Source organism: Bubalus bubalis, chromosome 23 (genome assembly GCF_019923935.1).
Source record: "Bubalus bubalis isolate 160015118507 breed Murrah chromosome 23, NDDB_SH_1, whole genome shotgun sequence".
NCBI lineage: Eukaryota > Metazoa > Chordata > Mammalia > Artiodactyla > Bovidae > Bubalus > Bubalus bubalis.
In genome coordinates this window covers 24,136,299-24,155,432 of record NC_059179.1, presented here as the reverse complement: position 1 = coordinate 24,155,432, position 19,134 = coordinate 24,136,299, and positions in this window count along the sequence as shown.

The window sequence follows — 19,134 nt, the reverse complement described above, 5'->3', positions numbered from 1 at the left end:
TTGCATTGGATAATAGTTACGTTTATTGCAGACCAGCTATTTTTCATGACGTTCATGGTGATCTCAACACTGAAATATAAAACTAATGGAATTTGACATAATGTAAGATTATGAAACATGGGTAGGGAGGGGCAAGGGCAGAGAGTGGGGAGGAGATGAGCGAGAACTGGGTAGCATCTGATGCATTTAATCTGTTTCATCTAGTTTAAGTTGTTCAGTTTCTTGCTTTACTAGCAGTTGCACCTCCCTCTGCATCCCATTACTTTTCTCTATGAATTTGTATTTCCCGGAAGGTATCAGCTACCTTGTATACCCAGAGGGAGAAGCTAAAGCCCAGCATTGGTAAAAGGTGAAGGATGCACCCAAAACAAGAAAACCTGTGATGTGTTGGCCCCATTGGCCCCATCAGTCCCTATTTATCAACACACGTGCACACACACACATCCTCAGAGTTTTCAGTTTTTACTGATCTATCAATTTCAGTGCCATCTCGAGGGTTGAGTGTGATGGGAGAGGTAGCCACTAGTGTGAGTTTACAGTCTTGTTCAGTTCCTAAGTTTAAATTCACACGGCTAAGAGGGAATTTAGAGTTTGCCTCCTAAGGTAGGTAATTGCAAAACTGACCTGCACTACTACAGGAGCGACCTGTAGGGTGGCTATTGACTACTGCCACTGAATGTACCTAGTCTGAGCTAAGGTGTTCTCTAAGTGTGAGATATGCGCTGGATTTTAAAGACAAAAAGAATATAAAATGGCTCAATAATTTTTTTATTGGTAACATGTTGAAAGGTATTTTTATATGAGTTAAATATTAAAATTAATTTCCTATTACTTTTTTTTGTGGCTTCTGGAAATTTTTATTTACGTATGTGGCTCAACTTATATTTCTGTTGGACAGTACTGATCTAGACCAGGAGCTTTCAATTTTTTTGGCCATGATTCACAATAAAAATATGTTTAACACCAGAACCCAAGACTCACATATATATGTGGATATTTATAAGTGTGACAACTTTTAACAATGATATGTATAATTATCACATGAAATACACTCTGATATTTGATATTGTGTTCTTTAAATAAAATGTTCAGTATGACTGATTAAATTTATTTTAAAATTTCATTTTTAAAAATAGACTCAGTTCATTTCAGTTCATTCACTCAGTTGTATGCAACTCTTTGTGACCCCATGGACTGCAGCACGCCAGGCTTCCCTGTCCATCACCAACTCCCAGAGCTTACTCAAACTCATGTCCATAGAGTCAATGATGGCATCCAATGATGCCACCCAGAGGATACCATGTCATCCTATCTCGTCCCCTTCTCTTCCTGCCTTCAGTCTTTCCCAGCATCAGGGTCTTTTCCAGTGAGTCAGTTCTTCGCATCAGATGGCCAAAGTATTGGAGTTTCAGCTTCAGCATCAGTCCTTCCAATGACTATTTAGCATTGATTTCCTTTAGGATGGACTGCTTTGATCTCCTTGCAGTCCAAGGGACTCTCAAGAATCTTCTCCAACATCACAGTTCAAAAGCATCAATTCTTCAGTGCTCAGCTTTCTTTATAGTCCAACTCTCACATCCATACATGACTACTGGAAAAACCATAGCTTTGACTAGATGAACCTTTGTCAGCAATGTCTCTGCTTTTTAATATGCTGTCCAGGTTGGTCATAGCTTTTCTTCCAAGGAGCAAGTGTCTTTTAATTTCAGGGTTGCAGTCACCATCTGCAGTGATTTTGGAGCCCAAGAAAATTAAGTCTGTCACTGTTTCCATTGTTTCTCCATCTATTTTCTATGGAGTGATGGGACTGGATGCCATGATCTTAGTTTTTCGAATGTTGAGTATTAAGCCAGCTTTTTCACTCTCCTCTTTCACTTTCATCAAGAGGCTCTTTAGTTCCTCTTCCTTTCTGCCTTAAGGGTGGTGTCATCTGTAACCTGTGTTCTGAGGTTATTGATATTTCTCTCAGCAATCTTGATTCCAGCTTGTGCTTCATCCAGCCTGGCATTTTGCATGGCGTACTCTGCATATAAGTTAAATAAACAGGGTGACAATATGCAGCCTTGACATACTCCTTTCCCAATTTGTAACCAGTCTATTGTTCCCTGTCCGGTTCTAACTATTGCTTCTTCATACAGATTTCTCAGGAGGCAGGTAAAGTGGTCTGGTATTCCCATCTCTTTAAGAATTTTCCACATTTTGTTGTGATCTACACAGTCAAAGGCTTTGGCATAATCAATAAAGCTGAAGTAGATGTTTTTCTGGAATTCTCTTGCTTTTTCCATGATCCAACGGATGTTGGCGATTTGATCTCTGGTTCCTCTGCCTTTTCTAAATCCAGTGTGAACATCTGGAAGTGCATGGTTCACATACTGTTGAAGCCCAGCTTGGAGAATGTTGAGCATTACTTTGCCAGCATGTGAGATGAGTGCAATTGTGCAGTAGTTTGAACGTTCTTTGGCATTGCCCTTCTTTGGGATCGGAATGAAAACTGACATTGTCCAGTCCTGTGGCCTTGGCTGAGTTTTCCAAATTCGCTGGCATATTGAGTGCAGCACTTTCACAACATCATCTTTTAGGATTTGAAATAGTTCAGCTGGAATTCCATCACCTCCACTAGCTTTGTGGTGAGTGATCACACCATAATGGTTATCTGGGTCATGAACATCTTTTTTGTATAGTTCTTCTATGGACTGAAATGTGTGAATTCCATTCAGATGGACTGAAATAGGCGAATTTAATTCAGATGACCATTATATCTACTACTACTACCATATCTACTATTGTGGGCAAGAATCCCTTAGAAGAAATGGAGTAGCCCTCATAGTCAACAAAAGAGTACAAAATGCAGTTCTTGGGTGCAGTCTCAAAAATGACAGCATGATCTCTGTTCGTTTCCAAGGCAAACCATTCAATATCACAGTAATCCAAGTCTATGCCCCAATCAGTAATGCTGAAGAAGCTGAACTTAAACGGTTCTATGAAGACCTATAAGACATAGAACTAACACCCAAAAAAGATGTCCTTTTCATTATAGGGGACTGGAATGCAAAAGTAGGAAGTCAAGAGATACCTGGAGTAACAGGCAAATTTGGCCTTGGAGTACAAAATGAAGCAGGGCAAAGGCTAACAGAGTTTGCCAAGAGAACGCACTGGTCATAGCAAACACCCTCTTCCAGACAGACTGCTGCTTCTGCTGCTGCTAAGTCGCTTCAGTCGTGTCTGACTCTGTGCAACCGCAGAGACGGCAGCTCACCAGGCTCCCCCATCCCTGGGATTCTCCAGGCAAGAACACTGGAGTGGATTGCCATTTCCTTCTCCATACAGACTAGTTATTATTAAAAGTAAAAATATTGGAGGAGATGTGAAAAAATTCATAAAATATAGAGATTTTGTAGACACAGGACTTCATAGTTGGATTTGGGAGATGAGGGCAAAGAAATCCATGGCAGACATCCTGGCATTTAACTTGGGTGTCTAAAAGGATGGAGATATAAAATTCCCTGAGAACTGACCTGATTGGGGAGGAAGATTATGAACTCAATATTTAACTTGCTGAATTTGAGATCACTGGAGGTGTACATGGAAACTAGCCAGTAGACAGAAGCACATATGATTTAGAGGTAAGGAAGAAAAAAAGCCTGGACAAGAGACAGATTTAGAAATCAGCAAATAGGTGGTAATTGAAGTCATATGAGTGAATAAAATTACCTCAAATAGTGTATAGAGCAAGAAATGAAGAAGATCCAGAAAGGAATTCTGAGGAACACCCATGTGTGCTTAGTCGCTCACTTGTGTCTGATTGCGACCCCATGGACTGTAGCCCGCCAGGCTCCTCTGTCCATGGGGATTCTCCAGGCAAGAATACTGGAGTAGGTTGCCATGGCCCCCTCCAGGGGATCTTCCCAACCCAGGGATCGAACCCAGGTCTCCCACATTTCAGGCAGAATCTTTGCAGTCTGAGTCACCAGGGAAGTCCAAGAACACTGGAGTGGGTAGCCTATCTATTCTCCAGGGGATCTTCCCGAGCCAGGAATCAAATGGGGGTCTCCTGCATTGCAGGTGTATTTACCAACTGAGCTACCAGGGAAGCCCCAAGGGAAGAAGAGGGAGGGGGACCTAATTTTCAGGAATTGCACTCCGTTCCCTCTTCAACATCTAACTCCTGACAGGAGGATGAGAGAGGAACACTCATACTTAAAGACAAATCCCGGGACCACTCAGTCACATGTTCTTTTTAATTTTTAATTGGATGATAATTGCTTTAAAATGTTTGTTGGTTTCTGCTGTACAACAGTGTAAATCACATATATGCTGCTGCTGCTGCTAAGTCACTCCAGTCGTGTCCGACTCTGTGCGACCCCAGAGATGGCAGCCCACCAGGCTCCCCCGTCCCTGGGATTCTATAAGTATACATATATCCCCTCCTTCTTGAACCTCCCTCCTACCCACCCCCAACTCACATGTTCTTGAAACTGTTTTCTGTGTTTAGAAACCCAAAGCTTTCTATGTTTTCCTCCTTCTTCTGACCACTCCTTGACTTTTTCCTTGTCATTCACTGCCTCCTCTTCTACTTCACTTTACTTTTTTTTCCAGATTTATTTTTTAAGCTTTTAAAACAAGTAATTTCAGATTTACAGAAAAGTTCAAAAGTAGTACAAAGAATTCCCAATTATCCTCCACCCACATTCCCCAAATATTAACATTTCCTACAAATACTTTGTCTTTCAATAGGTGGGTAGGTAGATAGATAGGTCTCTCTATAAAGAAATAAAGAGTGGTTCAGTTCAATGTACTCTTTTATGATTCTCTCTCTCTATATATATATATAATATATACACAAAAAGAGCTGTAGACATGTTCTTTTGCCCTTTAAATATGTCAACATATATTTCCTCAAAACGAGGCATTCTCTTACATAACCACAGGACAATTTCCAAAATTAATAAATAAACATTCCTACAATACTACTCAATAATTGTCTGTACACCTTATTTCGATTTTTCCCGTTTTCCAAATAACATCCTTTCTAGCAAAAGAAAATCCAAGATTATTTATTGCATGCAGTTGTCTTATCTCTATAGCCTCATTTAATTTGAATCTTTGGTTATATTTCATAACTTTGACATTTATGAAGACTATGGGCCAGTTAATTTGTAGAGTGATTTTCAGTTAAGAGTTTTTCTTATATGTTCTTATGGATACCATGGATATAGCACTATATTCATTGCTAGTGTATAAGAATAATAGTGATTTTGACATGTTGACCTGGTATCCTGTGACCTTACTTAAATCATTTAATTGTTGTAGAAGTTTTGTGTGTATTCGGTAGTGACAATTGTATCCTCTGTGAATAGAGAAAATAAAAGGGAAAGCATACTTTCACTCACCTGTTTCATTCGTCTCTAATCTCAACACTTGTGGCACCAGGTGTGTGGGTTGCTTCCCATGCTGCTACTGCTGCTGCTGAGTCACTTCAGTCGTGTCCAACTCTGTGTGACCCCAGAGATTGCAGCCCACCAGGCTCCCCCATCCCTGGGATTCTCCAGGCAAGAACACTGAAGTGCGTTGCCATTTCCTTCTCCAATGCATGAAAGTGAAAAGTGAAAGTGAAGTCACTCAGTCGTATCCGACTCTTAGCGACCCCATGGACTGCGGCCCACCAGGCTCCTCCATCCATGGGATTTTCCAGGCAAGAGTACTGGAGTGGGGTGCCATCACCTTCTCCGGTTGCTTCCCATACTTCCCAGTTATCTGACACTAGCTTAGGTGTTCTACATAGTTCTGATACTATATCAGATAGTATCAATATCAGATAGTTCTGATACTATCAATCTGTAGTTAGTATATGCCCCCACCCCCACCCCCCATCAAATGCCAGTCATAAGTATGGCCCTTCTGTATTTCTAACCAACCTGCCATAAATTGAGGTCCTTATAACCCTCTCCTCCTGTTTGATAATTTGCTGGAACAGTTCACAGGACTCAAATAGTTTACTTACTAGATCACTAGTTTATTATTAAAGAATTCAACTCAGGAACATTCAGATGGAAAAGGTACACAGGGCGAGGTTTGGGTAAAGGAGAATTGAGCTTCCATGCCCTAACCAGGTGCAACACCATCCCAGCACCTCCATGTGTTCAGCAACCCAGAAGCTCTCTGAACCCTATCATTTAGCACTTTTAGTGGAGGTTTCATTATGTAGGGGGCTTCTCTGGTGGTTCAGATGATAAAGAATCTGCCTGCAATCCTGAATTATGTAGACATGATTTTTTAAACCTTTGGCTGTTAGTGATGACTCAGCTTCCAGCCCATCTACCCTTCCCAGAAGTCAGGAGGGTGGGGCTGAAATTTCCAACCTTCTAATCACATGGTTGGCATTTTTGGCAACTAGACCTCATCCTGAAGCTATCCAGGAGTCCTCAGTCCTTAGTCATCTTATTGGCATACAAAAAGACACTTATTACTTCAGGGATTCCAAAGTGTTTAGGAGTTATATGCCAGGAAATGAGGAGGGGTAAGTAGAAATCAAATATATATTTCTTATTATGTCACAGTTTTTATTATATCCTTTCCAATCTATTTGCCTCTTATTATTTCTTTTTCTTGTTTTATTGCACTGGCTAGAATTTACAATATTGTGTTGAATATGAGTGGTGACTGGAAGTGGACACACTTAGTTGTTTACTATTAAATATGATGTTTACTGTAGGGTTATTGTAAATGCCCTTAATCAAATTAAGGAAATACCTGGATAGTGCTATACCTTGTATATTAGTTCTCAAAACCTGTGAAACATTGATTAGATTCAGATTCATGTGTATGATGCCCAAAACTCTGCCTCTGTGCACCAGTGCCAAATTGAATCTCAGAGACAGTTTAGAGTGAAGTAGAAAAGAATAGCTCTATTGCTTTGCTGGGCAAAGGGGGACATGGGAGGGTCATGCCCTCAAAAACTGTGTGTCCCAACCTAGGGGGCATTTGGTGAGCAGTCTTTCAAGGGCAGGGGTTGCTGATAGGGATCAGGGTGTGTGCAGGGCCTGCATTCCTTTAATCTGGCCTCAGGTGGTCTTCTGATGAGCTCCTGTGATTCCTGAGGGTATCAAACTGTGACCTTCTCTCTGGAATAAAGAATGCTTCATCAGTTGTTAACATCTTCCATTTGCTAAAAAATACTGTTATGTATATCCCTTGAGGTAGAACCAGGACCCTGCCCAAGCCTGCAGTATTGTTTCTTGTCTGCCCCTCCCTTGTTTCTGCATCCCTTCCCTTCCCTGATAACAACTGTTAGAACCTTTCCTGTGAAGCTCAGAGGAAGTCATGGAAGCTGAAGCCTGTTTCCTGCAAACAAGAAACAGGGACACAGAAAGGCTTCAATTCCCAGGAGTGATGCTGAAAGCTCGGCCTCTGGGCACCAGTGCTGAATCGAATTTCAGAGGCGGAATTTTGGTTGAAGTAGAAAAGAATCGCTCTATTTCTTTGCCAGGCAAAGGGGGACACAGAAACTGCTACCCTCAAAAGCTGTGTGTCCCAACCCAGGAGGATATGGTGAGGAGTTTTATAACAATAGTTCAGGAGTGGGGTTGCTTATAAGAATAAGGTCTGTGCAGGGCCTGATGTACGCTCATCTTGTCCTGCGAGAACTCCAAAATTACAACTTGCTGCTGAAAAACCGTTGACAGGAGAATGTTGGATTCCACCAAAAAAAGATAACCCACATCCAAGGGCAAAAGAGAAGCCCCAGAAAGATGGTAGGAGGGGTGAAATCACGTTTAGAATCAAGCCCCATACCCGCCAGAGATGCTCGGAGGGCACAAACAAAACCTTTGTGAGCACCAGGAGACCCCACAGAGATTGAGACAGACCTGCCATTGACTGTTTGAGTGTCTCCTGCAGGGGTATGGGTCAGCAGTGGCCTGCTGCAGGGGCAGGGGCTCTGGGTGCAGCAAACCTGGGTATGGCATAAGCCCTTAGAGAGGAGATTGCCATTAACTCTGCCATAGAATGGCCAGAACTTACAAAGGACTGGGGAAACAGACTCTTGGAGGGCACATACAAAACCTTGTGTGCACCAGGACCCAGGAGAAAGAAGCAGTGACCCCACAAGAGACTGACCCAGACTTCCCTGTGAGTGTCCAGGAGTATTCGATAGAGATGTGGGTCAGCGGTGGCTTGCTGCAAGGTCAGGAGGCACTGAGTTCAGCAGTGCCTGCAGGGGACCTTTTGAAGGAAGTCATTATCTTCATTACCTCCACCATAGTTTGGCGTCAGGTCAAATAACAGAGAGGGGACACAGCCCTACCCATCAATAGAAAATTGGATTAAAGATTTACTGAGCATGACCCCGCCCATCAGAACAAGACCCAGTTTCCCCCTTAGTCAGTCTCTCCCATCAGGAAGCTTCCATATGCCTCTTATCCTTCTCCATAAGAGGGCAGACAGACTGAAAACCACAATCACAGAAAACTAACCAATCTGATCACATGGACCACAGCTTTGTCTAACTCAATGAAACTATGAGCCATATCATGTAGGGCCAGCCAAGATGGACACATCATGGTCGAGAGTTCTGACAAAACATGGTCCACTGGAGAAGGGAATGACAAACCACTTCAGTATTCTTGCCTTGAGAACCCCATGAACAGTATGAAAAGGCAAAAATATAGAATACTGAAAGATGAACTCCTCAGGTCAGTACGTGCCCAATATGCAACTGGAGAACAGTGGAGAAATAACTCCAGAAAAAATGAAGCGACGGAGCCAAAGAAAAAACAGCACTCAGCTGTGGATGTGACTGGTGATGGAAGTCAAGTCTGACGCTGTAAAGAACAATATTGTATAGGAACCTGGAATGTTTGGTACATGAATCAAGGTAAATTGGAAGTGGTCAAACAGGAGATGGCAAGAGTAAACATCAATATTTTGCGAATCAGTGAACTAAAATGGACTGGAATGGGTGAATTTAACTCAGATGACCATTATATCTACTACTGTAGGCAAGAATCCCTTAGAAGAAATGGAGTAGCACTCATAGTCAACAAAAGAGTCCAAAATGCCGTACTTGGATGCAATCTCAAAAATGACAGAATGATCTCTGTTCATTTCCAAGGCAAACCATTCAATTTTACAGTAATCCAAGTCTATGCCCCAACTAGTAACGCTGAAGAAGCTGAAGTTAAACAGTTCTATGAAGACTTACAAGACCTTCCAGAACCAACACCCAAAAAAGATGTCCTTTTCATCATAGGGGACTGGAATGCAAAAGTAGGAAGTCAAGAAACACCTGGAGTAACAGGCAAATTTGGCCTTGGAGTACAAAATGAAGCAGAGCAAAGGCTAACAGAGTTTGCCAAGAGAACGCACTGGTCATAGCAAACACCCTCTTCCAACAACACAAGAGAAGACTCTGCACATGGACATCACTAGATGGTCAATATCAAAATCAGATTGATTATATTCTTTGCAGCCAAAGATGGAGAAGCTCTATACAGTCAGCAAAAACAGGACCAAGAGCTGACTATGGCTCAGATCATGAACTCCTTATTGCCAAATTCAGACTTAAATTGAAGAAAGTAGGGAAAACCACTAGACCATTCAGGTATGACCTAAATTAAATCCCTTATGATTATACAGTGAAAGTGACAAATGGGTTCAAGGGATTTGATCTGATAGACAGAATGCCTGAAGAACTATGAATGATGGTTTGTGACATTGTACAGGAGGCAGTGATCAAGACCATCCCCAAGAAAAAGAAATGCCAAAGGCTAAATGGTTGTCTGAGGAGGCCTTACAAATAACTGAGAAAATAAGAGAAGCTAAAGGCAAAGGAGAAAATGAAAGATATACCCATCTGAATGCAGAGTTCCAAAGAATAGCAAGGAGAGATAAGAAAGCCTTCTTAAGTGTGCAATGTGAAGAAATAGAGGAAAACAATAGAATGGGAAAGACTAGAGATCTCAAGAAAATTAGAGATACCAAGGGAACATTTCATGCAAAGATGGACACAATAAGGGACAGAAATGGTATTTACCTAACAGAAGCAGAAGATATTAAGAAGAGATGGCAAGAATACACAGAAGAACTATACAAAAAATATCTTCATGACCCAGATAACCATGATGGTATGATCACTTATCTAGAGCCAGATATCCTGGAATGTGAAGTCAAGTGGGCCTTAGGAAGCATCACTACGAACAAAGCTAGTGGAGGTGATGGAATTCCAGTTGAGCTATTTCAAATCCTAAAAGATGCTGCTGTCAAAGTGCTGCACTCAATATGCCAGCAATTTGGAAAACTCAGCAATGGACACAGGACCAGAAAAGGTCAGTTTTTGTTCCAATCCCAAAGAAGGCAACACCGAAGAGTGTTCAAACTACCACACAATTTCACTCACCTCACACTTTAGCAAAAAGTGTGCTCAAAATTCTCCAAGCCAGGTTTCAACAGTACGTGAACCGAGAACTTCCAGGTATTCAAGCTGGATTTAGGAAAGGCAGAGGAAGCAGATCAAATTGCTAACATCTGTTGGCTCATCAAAAAAGCAAGAGAGTTCCAGAAGAACATCTACTTCTGCTTAGTTGACTATACCAAAGAATTTGACTGTGTGGATCACAACAAAATGTCGAAAATTCTTAAAGAGATGGGAATACCAAACCACTTTACCTGCCTCCTGAGAAATCTGTATGCAGGTCAAGAAGCAACAGTTAGAACTGGACATGGAACAACAGACTGATTCTAAATTGTGAGGATTATATCAAGGCTGTATATTGTCACCCTGCTTATTTAACTTATATGCAGAGTACATCATGCAAATTGCCAGGCTGGATGAAGCGCAAGCTGGAATCAAGTTTGCTGGAAGAAGTATTGATAGCCTCAGATATGCAGATGACATCACCCTTATGGCAGAAAGTGAAGAAGAACTAAAGAGCCTCTTGATGAAAGTGAAAGAGGAGAGTGAAAAAGCTGGCTTAATACTCAACATTCAAGAAATAAGATGATGGCCTCTGGTCCCACCACTTCATTGCAAATAGATGGGGAAGAAATGGAAACAGTGACAGACTTTTTAGGCTCCAGAATCACTGCAGATGGTGACTGCAGCCATGAAATTAAAAGATGTTTGTTCCTTAGAAGAAAACTATGACCAACCTAGACAATGTATTAAAAAGCAGAGACATTACTTTGCCAACAAAGTAATCTCGTCAAAGCTATTGTTTTTCCAGTAGTCATGTATGGATGTGAAAAGTTGGACCATAAAGAAAGCTGAACACTGAAGAATTGATGCTTTTGAGCTGTGGTGTTGGAGAAGATTCTTGAGAGTCCCTTGGACTGCAAGGGGATTAAACCAGTCCATTCTAAAGGAAATCAGTTCTGAATTTTCAATGGAATGGCTGATGCTGAAGGTGAATCTCCAATACTTTGGCCACTTGATGCATTGAAGTGACTCATTGGAAAAGACCCTGATGCTACAAAACATTGAAGGCAGGAGGAGAAGGGGACGACAGAGGATGAGATGATTGGGTGGCATCTCTGAGTCAATAGGCACCAGTTGGAGCAAACTCGGAGTTGCTGATGGACAGGGAAGCCTGTCATGCTGCAGTCCATGGGGTCACAAAGATTCGGACACTGAGTGACTGGACTGAACTGAACTGAGGCAAAACAGGACCCTGCCTCAAGGCTGCACTGTTTTTCTTAGCTGTTCCTCCCTTGTCTCTGCATCCCACTCCCTCCCTGATTAGCAACTGTTTGAATCTTTTCTTTTGAACTCAGAGAAGTTCACAGGGCCTTGAGTCTGTTTCCTATAAATAAGGAACGGGGACACAGAAAGGCTTCTGTGCCCAGGTGTTGCAGGGAGAAGAAAATTTTGACTTCATATGGGAAACTTTCTTTGGCTTACTTTATATTGCTTTTCTTATTACAATCATACAAAATGGCCTGCCCCCAGAGGACCCTGCCCTCTCTGCCTAACTGTTAAAGAGGCTTTGTTCAGCTCATATAGAGATAATCTGTGAATCAGTTGGTTCAATCACTCAGTTGTGTCTGACTCTGTGACCCCATGGACTGCAGCATGCCAGGCTTACCTATCCATTACCAATTCCTGGAGTTTGCTCAAACTCATGTCCATTGAGTCAGTGATGCCATCCAACCATCTCATCCTCTGTCATCCCCTTCTCCCCCTGCTTTCAATCGTTCCCAGCATCAGGGTCTTTTCCAATGAGTCAGTTCTTCGCATCAGGTGGCCAAAGTATTGGCGTTTCAGCTTCAGCATCTGTCCTTCCAGTGAATATTCAGCACTGATTTCCTTTACGATTGACTGGTTTGATCTGCTTGCTGTCCAAGGAACTCTCAAGAGTCTTCTCCAACACCAGAGGTCAAAAGCATCAATTCTTTGGTGCTCAGCTTTCTTTATAGTCCAGTTCTCACATCCATACATGACTACTAGAAAAACCATAGCTTTGACTAAATGGACCTTTGTCAGCAAAGTAATGTCTCTGCTTTTTAATAAGCTATCTAGGTTTGTCATAGCTTTTCTTCCAAGAAACAAGCATCTTTTAATTTCATGGCTGCAGTCACCATCTGCAGTGATCATGGAGCCCAAACAAATTAATTCTGTCAGTGTTTCCATTGTTTCCACATCTATTTGCCCTTGAGTGATGGGACTGGATGCCATGATCTTAGTCTTTTGAATGTTGAGTATTAAGCCAGCTTTTTCACTCTTCTCTTTCACTTTCATCAAGAAGCTCTTCAGTTCTTCGCTTTCTGCCTTAAAGGTGGTGTCATCTGTGTATCTGAGGTTATTGCTATTTCTCCTGGCAGTCTTGATTCCAGCTTGTGCTTCATCCAGCCTGGCATTTCACATGACGTCCTCTGCATACAAGTTAAATAAGCAGGGTGACAATATACAGCCTTGACTTACTTCTTTCCCAATTTGGAACCAGTCCATTGTTCCATGTCCGGTTCTAACTGTTGCTTCTTGACCTGCATACAGATTTCCCAGGAGGTAGGTAAGGTGGTCTGGTATTCCCATCTCTTAAGAATTTTCGACATTTTGTTGTGATCCACAAAGTCAAAGGCTTTTGCATTGTCAATGAAGCAGAAGTAGATGTTTTTCTGGAACTCTTTTGCTTTTTCTAAGATCCAACAGATGTTGGCAATTTGACCTCTGGTTCCTCTTCCTTTTCTAAAACCAACTTGAACATCTGGAAGTTCTCAGTTCATGTACTGTTGAAGCCTCACTTGGATAATTTTAGAATTACTTTACTAGTGTGTGAGTTGACTGCAATTGTGCGGTAGTTGGAACATTCTTTGGCATTGCCTTTATTTGCAATTGGAATTAATACTGACCTTTTCCACAGAATATGTAAATAGCTACAACAAAAAGAAGAGTTTAACACACCACTTCCAAAGGCTGGCCCTTCAGGAGATGTTTTGCAAGACCAAAGACCCTTTTTACTTTATTTCCTCACTGCATCTCCCTCTCTTTCCTGCCTTTTGACTTTAGTTCCTCATTGATTCTCTCTCTGACTCTACAAAAGAACCTGGCATGCAGACCCTGATAAGATGGTTATTTTGGGACATTAGTCTGCCATCTTCTTGGTCGGCTGGCTTTCTCAATAAAGTCATATTCCTTAATTCTACTCCTTGTCTCTTGGATTCACTGGCCTGTCATGGGGCAAGCAGAGCTAGCTCGGACTCAGTAACAGCCCCACAGGGTCTAGCTCGGTTTTAGGAACCCCACAGTGTCCTGCTTGTTTTCACATATGCAGCTTGAAGGTGAGCCCAGAAGAACATACACAACTCTATGAGAACATTTTATTGACTGCCTTAATCTCCCTGGTCCTTTAGCTTCCTTGCTGTCTGTGCTCTCCTTGCAACTGAAACTGCATTGGGTCCCAGCAAGAGAATAAATAGTGAGAAGAGCACTAGGAGTGCTTCCTTGCTCTTGGGGTCAGAGTTGTCTCAGAGTTTAAGGTGCTGGCTTGGCCTCCTCTGTGAACTGCTCCATTGCCACTATGGATTTGCCTAAGGACTGGTGTGGGACAGAATGGGAAAGCAAAAACAAAGGACATTTTTGATTCCCCTCACTCTCTGTGACCTATGGAGGCCCCTTTTCCTGACACTCAGACTGTACTAGAGAATTTCTCTTAGAGTTCCTGCTGTTTGTTCCTGGTGCACAGTTCTGAGTTTTAGCTTGTGTTTGAGTTCAGGCCAGGAGATAACAGAGGAAAAACAAAATGGAAAATGCAGTGATGGTTCAGTGGTACTTTGAGTTCTTGTTTCCTTCCCTAACCTGTTTGTTGACATTTGAGATAGCTGTTCCATGTATTCTGTCTAGAGGTTTTACCTGTATTTAATGTGGAAATACAATGTAAATAAAGTTCTTATTGTCCTGACCAGAACCCAATAATCTCAGTACCATTTTAATTTATGTTTTCTCTTCTCTCTTTAGAGAATTTGAACATATTTCTATGTTTGGGGAGCTGTTTTTACATTACTTTGGGGAATGAAGTTTTCTTTTTTTCTCTAATTAACAAATAATTTTTTTTAATCTGTTAGGTTTATTAGATCTTTATCCAAGAAGGATTGCAAATATTTTCTCCCAGTTTGTCCATTGTCTTCTGATACTATTTATATTTTGGGGGCCATGCATAAGTTTTGTTTTTAATAAAGTCATAATTACAATATTTTATTGCATCTGGATTTTAAATCAAGATAGAAATCCTTTTCTTTCATCTAAGTTAAAGAAGAACTCACCTATGTTTTTCTCTAGAGCCTGTATAGTTTCCAAGTAGTTCTCTAATCAGTTTGAAACTGAATCTTATATATGGTGTGAGATATAGAGCTAACTTTATCATTTTCAAAAGTGTTTCATGGGACTTTCCTAATGGCCCAGTGGCTAAGACTCCATGCTCCCAATTCCTGGTCAGGGAACTAGATCCTACATGCCACAACTAGAGATCCCACATGCCACAAGGAAAATCAAGGGTGCCACAACTAAGACCCATCACAGCTGAATAAAATAATTTTAATAGTGTTTCAGAAGTCCTGCAACCTCCTCAAGTTTGGCAACTCATAAATCATAGTCACAAGATTCATTTGCAATTTCTAGTTAAGGCTAAGGTTTATGACAGTAAAGTATGCAGGGCAAACGCAAGCAGGAAAAAGATGTACGTTGGCAGAGGCCAAAGGACAAATGCTGGCTTCTGCATCTATTCCTTCCACAGCTACACAGGACATGCTCTTTCTCACACCCACATACATCAAACTACAGACATATGTGGTATATCTCTGCCCAGGGAATCTTGTTTGAGTTTTAGTCTGAGTCTTTTGTGGAGGGGAGCTGGTCATATAGTAGGCATATCCTGCTACACAACCAGCCATGGCAACAGGCTGGACCCCAGCAATGAAATCAGGTGCATGTAAATCATCAATCTTGATGTTTATGCAAAGCAATCTGACAAGCTGGGACAGCATGGTCCATTGCTCCAGGTGTACACAGCAAGACCATCAATTACTGACACAAACACTTTGAAGGCCATATTCCAAGAGGTTAATCAAAGGTCAATTGTGGTTCTAGGTTCCCTTGAAGACAGGTAGGCATAGGCAACCAGATCTGCTATTTTTTAACTCTTTCCTTGCAAAATGGCTAACCCTAGTGTTTTGAGATGCCACTTTTATCATATAATGAAGTTCTATATGTACTGACATCTATTTCTGGATTTTCTATTCTGTTTCTGTCTTGTCTGTTTACTCACACAACAGTACACATAATGTGTTATTCATTTGTTTGGTTTTGGCCCCACCTCATAGGTTGCAGTCCATGGGGTCTCGAAGAGTCAGACACGACTGAGTGACTTCACTTTCACTTTTCACTTTCATGCACTGGAGAAGGAAATGGCAACCCACTCCAGTGTTCTTGCCTGGAGAATCCCAGGGACGGGGGAGCCTGGTGGGCTGCCGTCTATGGGGTCACACAGAGTCGGACACAACTGAAGTGACTTAGCAGCAGCAAGGTGGATGAGGTAAGTGCAACAAGAGAAGACTGTGAAGATGGAGCCTGGGGAAAGTTTATCGATACTGTGTACCTTCTATTGTAAGCAGCTTTGCCAACTCTGAGGGAACCCCTAGTCTGTTGGTGTCTTTCCTGGTACTTCTGACCACTTCTCCTGAGCAGGGCGTTCTTCTAGGAGTTGAAATTTCTGAAGGGGAAAAGTCATGGCTATTCCAATGGAGGCTGAAACTCAAAAATGACAAACCAGTTTAAAACAATCAGTAATAAAACTCAAACACTTTTGTCTGTAAGGTAACTTGCACTGCTGCTGCTAAGTCGCTTTAGTCGTGTCCGACTCTGTGCAACCCCATAGACGGCAGGCAGCCCACTAGGCTCCCCGTCCCCAGGATTCTCCAGGCAAGAACACTGGAGTGGGTTGCCATTTCCTTCTCCAATGCATGAAAGTGAAAAGTGAACGTGAAGTAGTTCAGTAGTGTCCGACTCGGGATTTTAGTTCCCAGATCAGGAATTGAACTCACGTCCTAGGCAATGAAAGTGCAGAGTCCTAACCACTGGACCACCATGGGATTCCCCACAGTGTTTTCATTGCTACTGCTACTGCTAAGTCACTTCAGTCGTGTCCAACTCTGTGTGACCCCGTAGATGGCAGCCCACCAGGCTCCCCCGTCCCTGGGATTCTCCAGGCAAGAACACTGGAGTGGGTTGCCATTTCCTTCTCCAATGCATGAAAGTGAAAAGTGAAAAGTGAAAGTGAAGTCACTCAGTTGTGTCCAACTCTTAGCGACCCCGTGGACTGCAGCCTACCAGGCTCCTCCATCCATGGGATTTTGCAGGCAAGAGAACTGGAGTGGGGTGCTGTTGCCTTCTCCAATGTTTTCATTAGAAAGGCTTTATAGCGTGTTTAATGTTTATAGAAATTGTCCATTCCTAGTGTTTTCCTGGTTGTTCTTGTGTGTTTGTTTTTCCATATGAAGTATAGCATCAGCATATCTATTTCCATGAAGAAACTTGTTTCTACCTGGCTTCTTTTCTTTTGTTCATTTTTATCTATTTTCCAATCTTTATTTTATTTTTTAAAATTTTATATTTATTTATTGGTTGTGCCAGGTTTTAGTTGTGGCATGCAAACTCTTACTTGCAGCATGTGGGATCTCATTCCCTGACCAGGAATCAAACCCATGTCCCCCTGCATTTGGAGCTGGAGTCTTAGCCACTGGACTACCAGGGAAGTCCCTATTTTCCAATCTTTAAACAAATATTTTTTCTGCAAAAATAAGCCACATTACAGCAAAAATGACAAAGGAAAACCACATTAATCCCAAACATAACATTGATATCACTTTGTTATTATTTCTTTTTACACAATTTTAATCATGTTGTTAGAATCTTATAACCATCATTTTTAATGACTGTAGTATTTAAACAAGGAGATAGTCATAATTTTTTTCATAACCTATCTGATTATTCGCTTATTAAAAAGTATTCATTCTGCCCAAATTTTGGCTATTATAAACAATGCTAAATATTATATATCCATTTATTTATTTCTTTGAGGTATAGACTCCTAGAGTGGAATTGCTGTAAGGTAAAAGGTGTGTGCATCTTTAAGTTTCCTGACAAATGTTAATAAATTGCCTTCTTTATGGTTGTACTAATTAAACTACTACTACCTACTTTCACTGCATTCTTACCTTTCATTGTAAACCCTGCCTTAAAATATAATAAAAACGTATCCATTTCAATGTTTGGCCAAAACGCAATGGTTTAGACCTTGTGACCCACCAATTCCACCTCTAGAATTATGGAAATAGCCATCTGATATGCAGGTGCAAGGATGTCAGTGTGATACCAGGTATCTTACAAACACAAGTGTGTTAAAGTCCATGTAGAGGGTGATCATGGGGAAAGACTTCCGTATTTTGCTTTATAAACTTTCATGTTGTTTTAATTCTTCACAATGAGAATGTATTACTTTTAAAAAATTTGCAATAATATACCTAACATGAAATCTCCCATTTTAACTATTTTTAAGTGCACAGTACAGTGGCATTTAGTTCATTCACACTGTTGTGCAACCATCGCCATGACTTTTTTCATCTTCCCAAAATGAAGCTCTGTACCAATTAAATGGTAGTTGCCCATTATTCCCTCCTCCTCAGTCCCTTGAAACACCCTTCTACTTTCTGTATCTAGCAATGTGCCCACTCTAGATACCTCACATTAGTAGAATCCTTTAATATTTGTCCTTTTGTGTCTAGCTATTTCCACTTAGTATAATGTTCTCAGGGTTCATTTTGTTGTGGCATGGAGCACATTGAAGAAATGTTTAAAAAATATTCTTTACTTTTTGAGGCTAAATAATGCTCCATTGTATGTATATACTACATTTTCTTCATCCATCATCTATCAAAGGACACTTGGGTTGCTTCCATCTTTTGGATTTGTGAATAATGCTGCTAAGAATAGGGACCTACAAATGTCACTTCAAGATCCTACTTTCAATTGCACTGTTTTCATTAGTCACGTTTTTACAAATAGGTAGACTCATTCATCAGAGAAGGCGATGGCACCCTAGTCCAGTACTCTTGCCTGGAAAATCCCACGGACGGAGGAGGCTGGTAGGCTACAGTCCATGGGGTTGTGAAGAGTCGGACACGACTGAGCGACTTCCTTTTTTTTTTTTTTTTTAACCCACACGTGGAATTGCTGGGTTTATCTGGCTCTTACACTTTGATGTTCTTCAGGGCTAGATTTGAGATGCTCTCCTCTCTCTGTGTTTTCCCCTTACATTATCTCACTGATTTGCATGAAATATAAATACCCAGGACTATCTAGTTTTTATCTCTAGCCCATACCTCTCTCCTGTATCTCTAATACTTTGTTCTATATATCTTCTTGATGACTATCCAGCATTTTAAACACAATATATTCAAAACTGAGCTGCACACCTGCTCCCTCCCTATGTCAGTAATTGGCATGGCCATCATCCAGGTTTCTCAGGCTTGTACTCATTAACCCATATCAATCTTCTCCAAGTCCTAGTTTGAAATAGATCTCTATTCTGACAATGTATTTCCATCTTCACTGTCATCATCCTAGATAAGATCAGATCAGATCAGTCACTC